Raw genomic sequence first — 15,707 nt, forward strand, 5'->3', positions numbered from 1 at the left:
CTCTGATTATTGTGTATTAGCATCCACGTATCAGAGAAAACATTGGGACTTTGATTTCAGGGATTGGCTTATTTCACTTAGCAGGATAGTCTCCAGTTCCATCCATTTACTGGTACATACCATAATTTCATTCTCCATTATGACTGAGTGATATTCCATTGTGTATATATACCACATTTTGTTTATCCATTCATCTGTTGAAGGGCACCTAGGTTGGTTCCATAGCTTAGCTATTGTGAATTGAGCTGCTATAAACATTGATGTAACTGAGTAACTGCAGTATGCTGATCTTCAGTCCTTTGGATTTTGACCACAGAGTGGGATAACTGAATCAAATGGTGGTTCCATTCCAGATTTTCTAAGGAATCTCCATACTGCTTTCCAGAGTGGTTGCATCAATTTTCAATTCCACCAGCAGTGTATAAGTATACCTTTTTCCCCACATCCTCATCAACATTTATTGTTACTTGTATTCTTCATAATTGCCATTCTGACTAGAGTGAGATGAAATCTCAGGGTAGTTTTAATTACTAGAGATATTGAACATTTTTTCATTTATTTGTTGACTGATCCTGTATCTTCTTCTGTGAAGTGCTTGTTCAGTTCCTGTGCCCATTTATTGATTGGGTTATTTGTTTTTTTGGTGTTCTATTCAATATCCTGGCTGTATCTGAGGTGCAGGTGGCAAAGATTTTTCTCCCATTCTGTAGGCTCTCTCTTCATGTTCTTAATTGTTTCCTTTACCATGATGAAGCGGTAAATGGGATGAAGATGTTAATGGGATGTTAACAAGTGTATAATAATAAAAACAATAAAAAGAAGCTATGATTTATGCATATATATAAATATATATGATATGTATATAATTTCTAAGGGAAAAAAATTATGTAAATAGTAAAAGAGCCTTTCTAACTAGAAGGGAAAAACTATTTCCTCTTAGGAAGGGCTTTACCAAGATAGTAACATTTGAGTTCTATTTGTAGGGAAGGATGTAGATAAACAAAATTATGAAGAGGAGCATTCCAAATAGGAGTTTCTTAGTCCATAAGCGCCGCTCTAACAAAACATCACAGGCCAGGTTGTTTGTAAATAATAGAAGTCTGTTTCTCACATTCCTGGAAGCTAAAATGACCAAGATCAAGGTGGCGGTAGGTTCAGTGTCTGGTAGAGTCCTGGTCTTTCGCCTTCCAAGATGATGCCATGTTGTTGTATCCTCTGGAGAGATAAAAACTGTCCTCACATCACATAAGGAACAGAGGCCAAAAGGGACCAATTCTAGTTCCAGCCCTCTTATAAGGTCACTAACTGTGAGAGTGCTACCTTGGTGACAGTCACTTCTTAAAGCCTCAATTCATAATGCTCTTTCATTGGAAATTGTTTAAACATACAGTTTTGGGGAATACATTCAGGCCATAGCAAGGAATAGATACACCTAAGTTAAAAAGTGGTAGGACTTTCATTAGAAATGGATAGGTCCTCTAGGTAAGTGGTAGGTGAGGTAGAGAAATATGCTATAAGGTAGAAAAGAAAGGCAGGAATCAGTCTAACAGGGCCATATAGGAAAAAGAACATTTTGGTAATAAAACATTTGAATAGAACAATAACATGACCAAAAGCAAGAGTTTGTCAGTACCAGTGATGCTCATCTATTTGATTCACTGGGACCTTAACAGTGGAACAGTGGGAAAAGAAAAATTAAACAAGAAATAGTGTCACTAAGACTAGTGAAATTAACCTAAAAGCATTCACCCCAAAGAAGGTGCCAGCCATTTACACTGGTATTCAAAAGGCAAATTCCATTCAGATATGAGTTTGCATGTCTTATCAAGTCTTATTGGAAAATTGAAGTCATGCAGCAAGAATTTCTTACTAGGTATAAAATTCCCTGTTAATAAAAGCAAGTGTTTTTAATAAGTATTTACAATTTCTGAAGCATAATTCTAAGTGCTTTACCTTTATTAACTCTTATTCCTCATTACATCTATATGAGGTAATAGTGTTCATTTTCACTCTATTTCATAGTACATGTTAGGTTATAATAATACTGTTATTATCATGTTCATTTTTGAATGAGAAAACAATCAGAGAGTTTAGGTAACCTGCCTAAAATCACATAGCTAACAATGAAGGAATAGAAGTCAGTCTCTATAGGGTTACACTACTAGAACATCATATATGTAGATACAAATTGTCCTCTTATGGAAATTTCATTAAGTTTAAAGACATCAGGACTACAACCCAATGGGTTAGCATTTCGGAATAGCCTCCAGTCTTATGGGAGGATTAGAATCTCGACCAGAATTTGAGGCAAAGGCATCCTGAGACTTGCTGTAAGTAAGGGTGAGTAGAGGGAGCTGCACTTTAGGGAATGCACAGATAATACTTCTTCCCAGATTTACAGTAAAAGTTAAGCATTCTCACCTGTTGGTAAGAATAGGGCCTCTTAAATGTGGAAAAGTTTGGTTAGTTTGAGTTTAGAAAGTGGGTAGGGGACTTTGACTTTGGCAGAGTTTAAGATAGTTTGGTTGATAAATCTGTTTTTGCTAATATTCGTCTCCCTCTCTTCAGTTTTGAACCTAATAACTTTCAGAGTTGAATAAAGTAACTGGTGCTATTTTTCTTTTCTACAATGTTATAAGGATGAGGTATGTCTGTTCTAGGTCATATGGCATTTGCCATATTTATAAACTTTTTTTTTGTATAGACATCAGATATTTTGTTTATTGGGTTTGAGATTGTGTTAAATTAGTATGATTGCACAGGCTCCATGGGCTCTGGGAGAAAAGAGATAGAAGTTTAAGGTAAGTGCAGGCTTTAACATAGGAGGTATGTGACTCCTGCAGAGCCGCATCTTGGAAAAAAATAAAATATTATTTAGCCATACATATTTCAGTTTTAAATTCTTAGGAAGACAAAACAATAGAAAGTTTACCTAATAGTTGGGAGGTAGCAATTCTAGGGTTGGTTCACTGGTTCAGTTACTCTGGAACCATAGGGTCATAGTTAGGCTTCCTTCCCAAGACTGAAAAGTGACTACTACAGTTGTACATATCATGTCTTAATGAGAAGTGGGCATGTGGTAGAAATTTTCTTCTCAATTATCTCTTTCTTTTGGTCAAGGAGGAAAAAAAATGTGTCCAGAAATATCTTAGAATTGCTTTTTGTTTCTTTGTTTGAAATGGTTCACGGGTAACTTTTAGCTGCAAGGGAATTTGAAAGCATGAATTTTTTTTTTTTTTTTTTTTTTTTTTTTTAAGCCTCTGTTGTAAGACAGGCAAAATTAAAAGGAGCAAAAAAGACTCTTGAGTAGCTAACTAATAGCATCTGCAAAAGCATCCTTTTTCTTTCTATCCCCTGGTCCTCTGTTTTAGTCAGCTATTTTGTTGCTATGACCAAATGACCTGACCAGCACAACTATAGAGGAGGAAATGTTTGAGGGCTCATCGTTTCAGAGGTCTTAGTCCAGAGAAAACCAGCTCCATTCCTCAGGGCTCGAGGTGAGGCAGAACATCATGGCCAAAGAGTGTGGCAGAGGGAAGCAGCTCACATCAGGAAGCAGAGGAGAGACTCCACTTGCCAGATCCAAGTATATACCCAATTCCCACCTCCTCTAGTCACACCCTACCACTTCAGTTACCACTCAATTAATCCCTATCAGGGGATTAAATCACTGATTGGGTTAAGACTCTCACAACCCAGTCATTTCTCCTCTGAAACTCCTTGTATTGTCTCCCTTGTGAGCTTTTGGCAGGACACCTCACATCCAAACCATAACATCCTCCTTCCTTCTTTCTTTCCTATCTCCGCTCTTTTGTATCCTGTATTTGGAGTCTGAGCAAGGTAACATGAGAGCTCTAACTCTTTATAAGGAGAGGGAAGATGATTTCTTTGTACTTTCTTGTGTTCTGGCATCCACTACATTATTTAATCATGGTTCCTTTAGTATTTATCTCTCATCATGGACTCTGAGTTCCTCTAAAGCAAAAAGCGTGTCTTTAATATTTTTCTTGTAATTCCTAACTGTTACCATAATATGTAGTATACAGCTTGTACTTCAAACAGAAATGACTTGTGAAATAAAATTATAAATTAAAAAAAATTGATTTGACACTGGTTAAAACTAAAGATATTCTGTGAGAAATCTTGAGAAGAAATGATTATGTTGACATAATTTAGGTCTTATTTAACCAAATCTACACACACTCAGATTCTTTTGTGATCATAAATTAAAATTTTTCTCTTCAGTATTCCTTGAGAAAGAACAAGAAATTCCAAGTATTCACTTATTAACTTCAAAGCTTTTATTTCCTTTCCCAAGCATGTGATCTTTAACCATAAAGCAGTGGATGACTACAAAGGTTGTAAAACATGCTCATGGAAGAAAAACATATTTTTATAAAAATTATAGTGGTGGTATCACTTTTTTTTACTTAGACCCATATTTAAAAATACATTTTATGTTACTACCTAGTATGTGTAGCGAGAAAAAATCTAAAACTAATACATAAATTTTATTACAAAAAACTACTTACTCGGGGCTGGGGAGATAGCTCAGTCGGTAGAGTGCTTGTTGCAACCACAAGGCCCTGGGTTCGATTCCCAGCACCCAAAAAAAAAAAAAAAAAAAACCTAAACTTACTCGCTAGACTCGCTAGGTGTGGTAGCACACATCTGTAATCCCGAGACTTGGGAGGCTGAGGCAGGAGGATCGCAAGTTCAAAGCTAGTCTCAGACAAAGTAAGGTGTGAAGCAACTCAGCGAAACCCTGTTTCTAAATATAATACAAAATAGGGCTGGGGATGTAGCTCAGTGATCAAGTGTCCGGAGTTCAATCCCCAGTATCCAAAAAAAAAAAAAAACTACTTATTTTCTTTTTGGTTAATATGTATTCTTTAATAGGTAATCTTAAAACAATGCAGGTTTACATTTTTACCCCATTCCTCTCTCTTAATTTTATAAAATGTGGTTCTCAATCCAGTAAATTGACTTCACAACACATTAGTGGGTTGTAGCCAGTAGTGGAATGGCGTTTTAATAGTTGTTTCTTAGAAAAACTCTAATGTATAGCATTTCCTGATTTCTGTGGTGTAAATATACCCAGGTTGGCCAGTTTGAAGCTACCAATCTGATGTCACTAAAAGCTAAGTTGGGAAGACATGCACAAAATCAGGTTTTTCTGGAGCCACTAAAAACTAGGAGCTAGCTCCATCAGTACATTGCCTGTACCCTGCATTATTGCTCCTTAAATTTATTTATCATAAGTAAGTGGATTTGTTTATTTAGACTGAAAAATCACTTTATCTGTGCTGTGTTAAGCATCCCAACTAATATCTAGTATGTAGAAGTTGTGTATATTTGTTAAAGGAATGAGTTGCTTTATTTTGACAAGTACGAAAAAATATTTTTATCTTCTTAAGTTTTTCTTATTCAGTCATCCAGCTTTTCACATAAGAACTTCAATTTCTCAGTTGAATTTCAAAGGGATTTTCCAGATTGTAAGCTTCTGAGTTGAAAAGGAAATATTTTACTTTGCTTATCCATCATGATGCCTGTAGCATCACATGTTCATTACTAGAATTTTCTCTAAGAATTTTAGCATGCAATTTAATAAAGCTTTAAATCAAGTTACATGATTGATGATATTTCAAAATCATAATTTGAAGAAAATCTTAAAAACAATAGTGATTATATTTTAAATCATTTATTTTCATTACACTCTTGGCATTTCAATATTTGATCAGGAATCTGGAGATTGGAGCATGAAAAATTTTTAGCAACTCCTAATTTGAAACCAATGTGAAAATAAAATGAGAACTCTAAAATTAGGAGAGCATAGAACTCAGTACAATAACAGAGGGCAATGAGAATATCACTACAAATTTTATTCAGTATAGAATTGTGCTTAGATTTAGAAAACACTCAGCAAATTCCATACTCATAGCCCACTTTGCTAGAGGCTGGGAATATCCAATTGAAATGATTTAAAGAAATGTATAGTATATAGTAGATTTTGTTATAGATAAGACAGTAATAGAAAGTGATAGGTGCTCTGATACCATAATATACATGTGATATATATTTATATTGTATATTATGTGATTTATCTCCCACAGTGTGATATTAGATTTATATAATAAGATATATTAGAAGCATAGGTTAAAATGATGATTGCTAAATATCTACAGAAGAGATCCTTTGACTGACTAGAATTCTTGTTCTGTCTCTGCAGCTTTGGATAAGTTAATTAGCCTTTGTGGGTTATCCATAAAATTAGTGAAACAAGAGAGGGATTAAATTAGATAGTCTGTCTCTTATGACTCTAATGAAGTTCTGTAACTTGAATTAAGCTTTCCAAAACATGCCTATTGCTTAAACAGAACCTCACTTATCAAAATATTTCAACTTAGTTTTTTCTCAATTGTATTGGCTTTGTATAAACAAATATTCTGCTTTACTGCTGTGATTCTGCGTTTGGATGATAATGTGAAGTTTTTGAAAAGTACACTTTAAATCTATGTATAATAATGGCCATTAATGTTGTTATACTTCCCAGAGTGTTTTGTGTCTGACTTTTAAGAACTAAAACTATATAATAATAATTCATGACAAGTACATGTTTAAGTTTTCATTTCTTAATTATTAATATTAACAGTTTATTAGCTAATTAAGTAATTCATTGAGAAACTGTTAGGTCCTATCAGCATGAAAAGAAGTTTTGACGGTAGCTATTTTAGGTATTACACTTTTCAATCTTATAGTAGATAAATAGATTCTGCTGCCAACTTTGTAGATTTAGCTGTTTATAAGTTTTTGTTACAATATCACATTACTTTTCAATGCCTGAAACTATGTCACAGAAAAATTCTTGCCAATTAATATGGAATGAATAGAGGTTTCTAGATGTACTTAGCATTCTTTGTACAGTTACTGCACACTGACAGCTGTATCTGATCTTCCGTTAGCTCTGTGTTTCCTTGAATGTTGGCACTGATTTTATTTTTGCCTTGAGGCACCATTTTGCTGCCTAGCAGTATTTAGAAATGGATCTTTAATGCAGTTTGCTCCTTTCTTTATTTAATTTGCACCTCATATTTTTTGTGTGTGTGTGTGATGAATATAAAGTGATTTTTGAAGCTCATACAGATTGGATTTATTCAGCATAAGTTCTCTTTGCGTTCATGGTAAATAAAAGTAGCCAAGAATGTGATTAAGTTTAAAATAGAAATTAATATATCAACTTAAAATAAGTAGTAAAGAGAATTTATTGTGCTTTGAATATAAAGTAATATGAAAGCAAAGCTGATAAAAATTCACAGAGTTCACTATGACTTTATAATATATAAAGCAGGCTTTTAAAAATTAGTTTACAGTTTGCTCATTTGTAATCTGAATTTGGATACTATAGAGCAAATACCTTCAAAACATATTTTGATAACAATATATAGTTTTTAAATTTCTTTTTTCCCATGGTAATGAATTATATGCAAGTTGTTTAAATTTCCTTCATTGTCAGTCTGAAATTTTCATAGGAATGTGGTTAGATGATCCATAATACTCTCACAAAGATGTTTCAGGTGTTCCATATATGTCTCAATATAACTTATTTTATCAAAAAAAGCAGAGACTTAACAACAAAGCAAGCCTGTCATAAACAGTGAGAAACTTCATTGGGTTGTGGCTATCACAGTGTTTACCAAACCAACACAGTATTTTTTTTTTTAGCACCTGGACTTTGCCATTCTATAGTCATGCATAAAAATACCAAGAGAGTAGTATCTTGATTGATTTATTTATAAGCTGTTTTAATGTAGGTATGACTGTATTTAAGTCATGTGTCTGTCTTTTTACTGGGTTTTTTACCTTCCTTTGTATATTGACTATAATTTACATGAATACCATGAAATTATATATCCAACTTGTGCTCTTAACCAAGGGATAGTGAAATATTAAAAACATTGATTATATAACAGAACTGAAAATTAGGCTGAGATGTCCCTCTTATGAGGGACTGGAGACCCAGGAAAACTAGTAATGTTCTTTCCAGTCTGAGTTAGAAGTCCTGAGAACCAGGAGTGACAATTGTCTAAGTTCAGTTCAAAGACAGGAAAAAACAGATGTGTCAGCTCAAGCAACCAGGTAGAGAGGGAGAAAAATCAGCCTTCTCCACCTTTATGTTGTATTCAGGCTCTTAGTGGATTAGATGATGCCTACTGGGGAGATCAGTCTAGTTTACTCACTCTACCAATTCAAATGCCAGTCTCTACTCCAAACTTCCTTATAGATACACCCAGAAACAATTTTTTTTTTTTTTACCAGATACTAGTACATCCTGTGGCATAGTCAAGTTGATGCATAATATTAATTACACTTGACATGGTCTAGAAGGAAACAATTAGAAATAATCAGAAATAATTATTCTTTTAATATTTCTGCAGTAATAAAATTACTATTTTGCCATTACCAGCTATATCCTTTAGAATCTTTTGTGAAGCAAAAGCCCATTTATGGAATCTGTATCTCAAGTTACTTAAATTAAAGCTGCATTCTAGTGAAGACAGGAAAAGAGAATCTGTAGGAACTCAGTAAATATTTATAGTATGAATTAATTGACATGAGTGTGTGATCATTGTTCTATAATTTTCTTTAAATATCTTGAATTCTTGGATTTTTCTCTATACTTCATTTATAACTTGAATCATCCCCATGGTTAGCATCTACATATAAACTTTTTAAGTTGCCAAACTTTTACATTCATGTTTTTTTTAATTATTTTAAGTGGATAGGGCAATTTTTAGAACTTGCCTGCTTTTGAATTAGCTATTTATTTCTTTTCTGGTTATGCTATTTAAAACTTATTCTTCGTTTTAGTATGTTCACGATTAATGCTGAAGTGTATAGATGTGATTTATACAATCATTTAATTATATTTTCTGTTTAATATATTTGAGAAACCAGTAAGCTATTAGAACTTCAGAAATCTTGTCAGTTTGATATTATATTTATCCTCAAGTAGTATTTTGAATGCCATATACATTTGACTTCGTTTAAAAACTGAAATGATTCAGTTGATTTTGGGGGGAAAAGGTGAAATGAAAATCAAGAGATTCTCATAGAATTGGCCTATAGACTGATGCTAATTTTCAAACTGTCAAACTCTTAGGAGGAAAATTAGATTTTAAACTTACAACTAAAACAGAGGTGTCATGTTTACTTAGGAGCATGTCAGTCATACATGCAATTCAGATACACTTGGAGGGACAGTTTTAAAAGAAGCCTAAGGAATCTGAGTGAATCCTTAAAGAGAATAACACAGAACAAAGACTAAATTTTAAAAACAAGGTAAAAGAGCTGTTAAATAATATATACCTGACCTTTTTAAAAAAAAGTATAATCTTGTGGAAGACTGTTAAGATGCCTACCAAATTTTATCTTTTTGTTACAGAGCATTACAAAATTGACATAGGTATATGCCATATAAGAAAAGATTTAATATACAATTTTAAACTGAATGACCTCAAACGTAAGTAATACATACATATATTCTTATTATAAAATAAATTCTGATAGTATACAAACATACCAGTAAAAACTTGGCATTGACAATGACATTGTCTTTGCACATTTCTTTCTCTACATGTACATATACAAATATGTACTTATACAAGTGTTTAGGATTTTTTTAGCAAAAGTAATCAAACCAAAAGTAATCATTCATTTATCTGTTCTTTAAACAAATATTTATCAAGTGTCCACAGCACACTATAGCAGATACTTTTGAACTAAAGGTGGAAAATTTCCTGTTTTCATGTCATTTACATTCTGGGGTAGAGATAGAAGAGTATATTAACAAATAAATAGTATATTAGATGATGATAGGTACTATGGAGGAATATAAAATGAATGAGATTGGAGGGATGTTATTTGTTTATATAGCGTAACCAGAAAAGACCTTATTGTTAAGATAACATCTGAGCAGCCTGGTGAAGGATAAGGGAGCAAACATGCAGTTATCTTAGAGATGCAGTGGTCCATACAGAGGGAGTAATAAGTAAAAAGCCCTGAGACAAGGTTTGCTTGAATATTTTTAAGTTACATCAAAGAGACTGGTATCTCAATGCGAAGTGTCAAGGCCAGAAGCAAGTAGATTCCTTGAGGAGCTATTACTGTAATCCAGATAAGAGCTGATATAAGACTGTAGAAGGGAGCATTAGGAGAAATGATTAAATTCTGGATATATTATTAAGTTTTCCAAGAAGACTTTATTATCAAAATATCTGGAGATATGAGAGAAGCAAAGTATAAATCAATGGAAAGATGGAGTTGTCATTTGCTGAGCTGGATATGACTATAGAAATAGAACTGAGATTGAAATTTTTCATTTTGAGGCAGCTTGAGTTTGACATGTCATTTAGAAAGTCAAATATGGAAGTTCTTTTATCAGTTGGATAACGATTTTGGATTTCTAAGGACAAATCTTAAAGATTGATAAATCTGTGAATTACTAACATACAGATGTTATTTAAATCCTAATCTAAATGAAATTAATTAGGGAGTACAGAGAATTAAAAAAGGAAGCAAATAGTCTGAACTTAAAGAACATTTCAAAGGAAATTGAAAATAAATGAGAACAGCAAGATAATCTGATAAGATAGAACAATGTCCTTTTATTTAGCAATATGTTGTGTAAATCTCATGGTTTTCATGTGTATGTATATAAATATTCCATGAAATAAGTGAACTACATTCTATTTAGCCTTTCCTGTTGTGATTTATATTTATTTTAAAATGTTTTCCTCTGACTTTTATAATTTTCATTTTATCTAATTTCATAATACATCTGGGTTTGTTTTGTTTATGGTTTGAGAAATAACTAATTTAATATTTTTCTAAATACTGTTTATGAATAGTCAGTGGTTCCCCACAATAATATGAAATGGCTCCCTTTTCATACATTGTATTTTGGAATATATTCTAGTTCCGTAATATATTTATTCCTAAAATAATACTATACAGTTTTAATTACTCATTTATTGGACCTTTGAAGTCTGGAAAAGCATCTCCCAAATTTCTTGTTTTTCAGAATTTTCTTAGGTTCTCATGCATTTGTTCTTGAAAACAAATTTTAGAATCAGATTGTTACTGTCCATAAAAACCCTTTGAGATTTTGATTGGCAAGAATTGTATTTATAAATCAGTGTTGAGATCTTATGTCATTGTGATTTAAGTTTCCTTTTGTAACATAAATATCCCTCCATTCATCTGATTCTTTTCTTGCCCAGCTTTAGTTTGGCTTATTCCTAAGAATTTTACTTTTTCCATTTGTATATGAAATATTTATTGGGTGTCTGCCATGTGTTAATCACTGGTGGTAAATAGTAGCTTTACAAGCTGTAAGGAAGAACATAACCCTAACTCCAGCATCCTCAATTTTATCAGTACAAGTCAGGAAACATACCTGAAGTAAGACCATCCTATACTAACCTCCATTTCTTCAGTGATAACTGAATGTGTTTCACATGGAAGCGCTCTCTTCCCTTGTCCTAGGCTGTATCATCTGCAAAATGAAGGGATTCTGTGTGTCTCTAGAGGTCTGTGTCTTCTCTTCATCACCAGAAGTAAGAACTTGGATTTGGAAAGTTCAGAACACTCTATCATTCTGTTAGAAAAATTCCCCCTGCCCTCTCTTCCTACTGTTACAACACTCCTAGCTTCACTACTGTCCCTCTAGGGACTCAGAAAAGTAATCCCATCATGCCTCTTATCTCTGTACATGTCAGCTGCCACCCCAAGTCTTACAGCCCATTCCTTATTTTCAGGATGCTAATCAAATGAATCTGTATATGCCCTTTATTTTGTCTGTGTTTTCCACTTCTCTCCAATGCCAAAGTGCTACTACAGCCTCTAGAATTCATTCATTGATTACCAAAATTGTCTATGTCTGCAGCAGCATCTCTGAAAGGTCATTTGTTTTCTTTTTTAATCCCTTACAAAAGAAAAATATTCCCATACTTCCCAAACAGTAGATTTTTCTGTCTACATCTCTTGTATGGGATAATTACCTCCTCACTCCTCATTGCTACTTCTTGGCTACATTTGTTACCTAAAGTTGTCTAAGAAATCACCCCTGAAACATAATGGTTTATAGCTTACAGCTAGAGATAATTACTATATCGCATAGTTTTCTGCAAGTCAAGAATTTGGAAATAACTTGGCTATGGATTTCTAATGTTATATTTTTTTTTTTCTGCAAGTGATATACCCCTTCCAGTGTAATGTATTTTTCAGAAATACTATACCTTTTAATCTAATGTTACATAATGTATTTTTTCAGCTCAAGTTTTCTTTAGCTTTTTGCTCCAGGAGTATCTTTCTACCTTTTTCAGGCAAGTAGATATGTTTGTTTGGTTTTATTCTCTCTCCCATGGAAATCTAAGGTAAATTGCAATGGAGTTTATGGTCCACTAAATGTAACTTTCATTATAGATCCATTGTTTTTTTATTTTGTTTTGTTTCTAGTAAAATTTGTTTCATGTTCTGCAATAAGTTGTTTGTCATCTTCTTTTCCAGTATTACAAGCTAGCTTTTTGCTTTTTAGGTCTTTAGTTTGGATATTAGAAGAAGTTGAGAAATTGCTATGCAGTTATTTTGAATTGTTAAGATATTCTGTTGTTTTTGGAGAGCATGTATTGTTTATTATAAGCTTAGTGTTTTTTGTTTTTCGTTTTATTAAATTATCCTTTTATATAGTTATCCCTTGGTTTCTGCAGGGATTTGGTTCAGAGACTCCTAGAAACTACCAAAATCTGCAGATGCTCAATCTCCTTATATAAAACAGTATAATATTTGCATATAATCTACATATATCATCCCTTACTGGTTGCAGATAATGCCTAATGAAATATAAATGTCACGTATATAGTTGTTATAGTGTTTATTTTAGGGAACAATGACATGAAAGAGAAGTCAGTACATGTTCAGCACAGACTCAGTTTTTCATGTGTGTACATACATATTTTTTTTTATTAGCAATTGGATATAGAGCACAGGGTATATATATATATATATATTTTTTTTTTTTTTGATTGGTGATTGGATATAGAGCACAGGGATACAGAGTGGACTGTATTCTCTTGGCTTGATTCCTCATTTAATTTTAGTCTCTGTTCAAACATCAGATCCTCAAAAGGGACTTGCATTAATTAGGAGAGAATTATTCAACTGTTGTTATATGTGAATGGTCCTGTGATAGTGTTTCCTTCATCTCCTGGGTTTTACCTGTGACCATCATCATCATCATCATGTGTTTATTTCAGTGTGATGTACAATATTTGCTATATTCTAAGAGTACTGAGCTAATAGGTTCAGAACCAAAGTAATAATGACTTAAGACAGAGGGATATTTCTGTTTCAGTTCAGAAGTAGACAATTAGAGTTGGTATGGAAGCTGTCTGCCAACACAAGTCTTATAAGAACCCAGGATTCTACTGTTTCATTTTTCTATTCTCCTAGTGGGCCTACAACCACAACCATATTCAGAGAAAAAATGACGTTTAAAGGAATGGGGATAGAAGAGGAGAAAGAGCATCACTCCCCAATAAGCATGTGACATAGAATTTACTTATTCACATCATTTCTATCCATATTCAATTGACCAAAATTTAGTCTTGTAGTTATTGTAGTAACTACATGGGACACTGAGAATTTCAGTCTTTAATGTGGACAACTGAGTGATCTGTTACTACAAAGAACAAGAATAGGATGAATTTGGGGTTGAAAAACTAGCTGTTTTATTGGTTGGTACTTTTTCTAACCACTACAGATAAAATAGCACACTCTCATTATTGGGAGCCCTTTTGTGAACTATGGATGTTGTTTGAGCCATTAAGGCAGGGGAGCTGCTTTCTGGGAACTCAGTGAAATCCCCCATTCAAGAAAGCCCATCAGACTGGTGCCCTGACCTCGCTCACAGCTCCAAGTTCAAACACAGCCTCCAGAGATGGGTGCGATCTTCCAAGCAACAAACAACTTATTTACTCCCACCCCATCCTGTTTTTCATGAAGAAGCTCCCTATGCAGCCCCTTTGGTCTGTACTGATATAAATAAACCAAGCATGGGCTTTTTCTCTGTTAGAGTCAGATCCCACTGGTCTATTCAGTCTGTCTTGCCCCTGCTTCTAAAATAATTCTGACTTTCTGTGTATATTTCATAATATTACTTTCCTAGCTTTTATTTCACAGCCATTCCACACCTCCCTTGGCTACCTGTTCCCTCGCCCATGCAGGACTTGGGCAGGATCTCATCTCTCCAGCCCCTCACTCTTTACAATAAGTACTTGCTGTAGTAACACTTTCATTTAGCAATAATTAGGTCACCTAATTAAATCATAAAACCTTGAATAAAATTCAAACCACTGTTTCAAATCATTTTGAAAATAAAAGTAACCCAGAGTTCCTAGGACCTGTGTAGTCTTCCAGGACTCTGAGTCCTATGCAGTTATAATAAGTGAAATTATTTGTGAACATACATTTATGTAGTTTGGTAGTTAAGAGCATGGGTCCCAGAGTTAGATTTCCAGGTTTAAATTTTAGGTCTCTCGTGTGCTCGATGCGTAAATTTAGGTGATTTTCTTAACCTGCCTGTGCTGTGTTTCCCTATCAGAAACATGAAAATAATTGTGTACCTGCTTCATAGGATTGCTGCAGGGACTAGAGCAAGTTAATACATTTAAATACTTACATGAGTGTCTCTCAATATTAAGTTCTATATAAATAGTAGTATGATCATTATTTATATTCTGGGGGGTGCCCAGTTTTCGAATGATTAACAGTGGAGGCTATTATAAATTCTAATTTAATGCCTGAAAAAAACTGCTTTCACAGACTGTGAACTGCATAAAATTTAAACTTTGGGAATGGGATGTAGCTCAGAGGTAATATGTGACTAGCATGCACAGGGCCATGAGTTCCATCTCCAGCCCATAATATAAGTGAATAAAATGAATTTAAACTTTCTTTTAATCAAAAGTCATTTGATCCTTCAGAGTGCAGAAGTTTATTTAGTGAACTCTACCTCAGTTACACTTTTTAAAGAGCTGTTCTGTTTTCAAGTTTAGTTTTATTTTTTTAACCTAATAGTAACTTATATTTGTCTTAGTTTTCTTTTAATTGCCATAGTTTTTATGAAATTCAAATCTATTTTCCAGACTTTAAGAAATTGGTCTTTTTTTTTTTTTTTTCTTTTTAAATATCCTGTGGAACTTATAGTTCTAAATGAGGGATTTGAACATGAGCAAGTTGAATGTGTAGTAACTACAAGTTGGGGAGTTTAATATGTGATTAAGCAAGAACATGATCTTTTTTTTGAAAAGTAATCATAGTGGCAAAAAAAAATGCTTCAATATTGTTAGGAAAGAATTCATATTATCCTACATAAGTTGACACACTTCAGAGTCAGATCACAATAAATGTCTAGTATTTCATGAGTTATCTCCTACATTTACTTCAAATTTGCATTTTAAATTCTTGCACTAAATCTTAGAGAAATACTTTTGGCAAATTGGTTGGTATGGGACCTGGAGCTTAAACACAAAGCAGCTGTTTTTGAGCAAATACTATTTTCATAACATTAATATGCTTTCAGTTTACAAACTGGAATGAACTGTTAAACATCACCACTTCCATGTTTAACAACTGTTTGACTTTCTCAA

General features: G+C 33.4%; 1 protein-coding gene across 6 annotated transcripts in view; it reads left to right on the top strand.

The window, feature by feature from the left end:
* Mettl25 (methyltransferase like 25) overlaps nucleotides 1–15,707 on the top strand; it is a 96,423-nt gene that overhangs the window by 31,805 nt on the left and 48,911 nt on the right. The window lies entirely within an intron of this gene.

Source organism: Sciurus carolinensis, chromosome 4 (genome assembly GCF_902686445.1).
Source record: "Sciurus carolinensis chromosome 4, mSciCar1.2, whole genome shotgun sequence".
Lineage (NCBI taxonomy): Eukaryota > Metazoa > Chordata > Mammalia > Rodentia > Sciuridae > Sciurus > Sciurus carolinensis.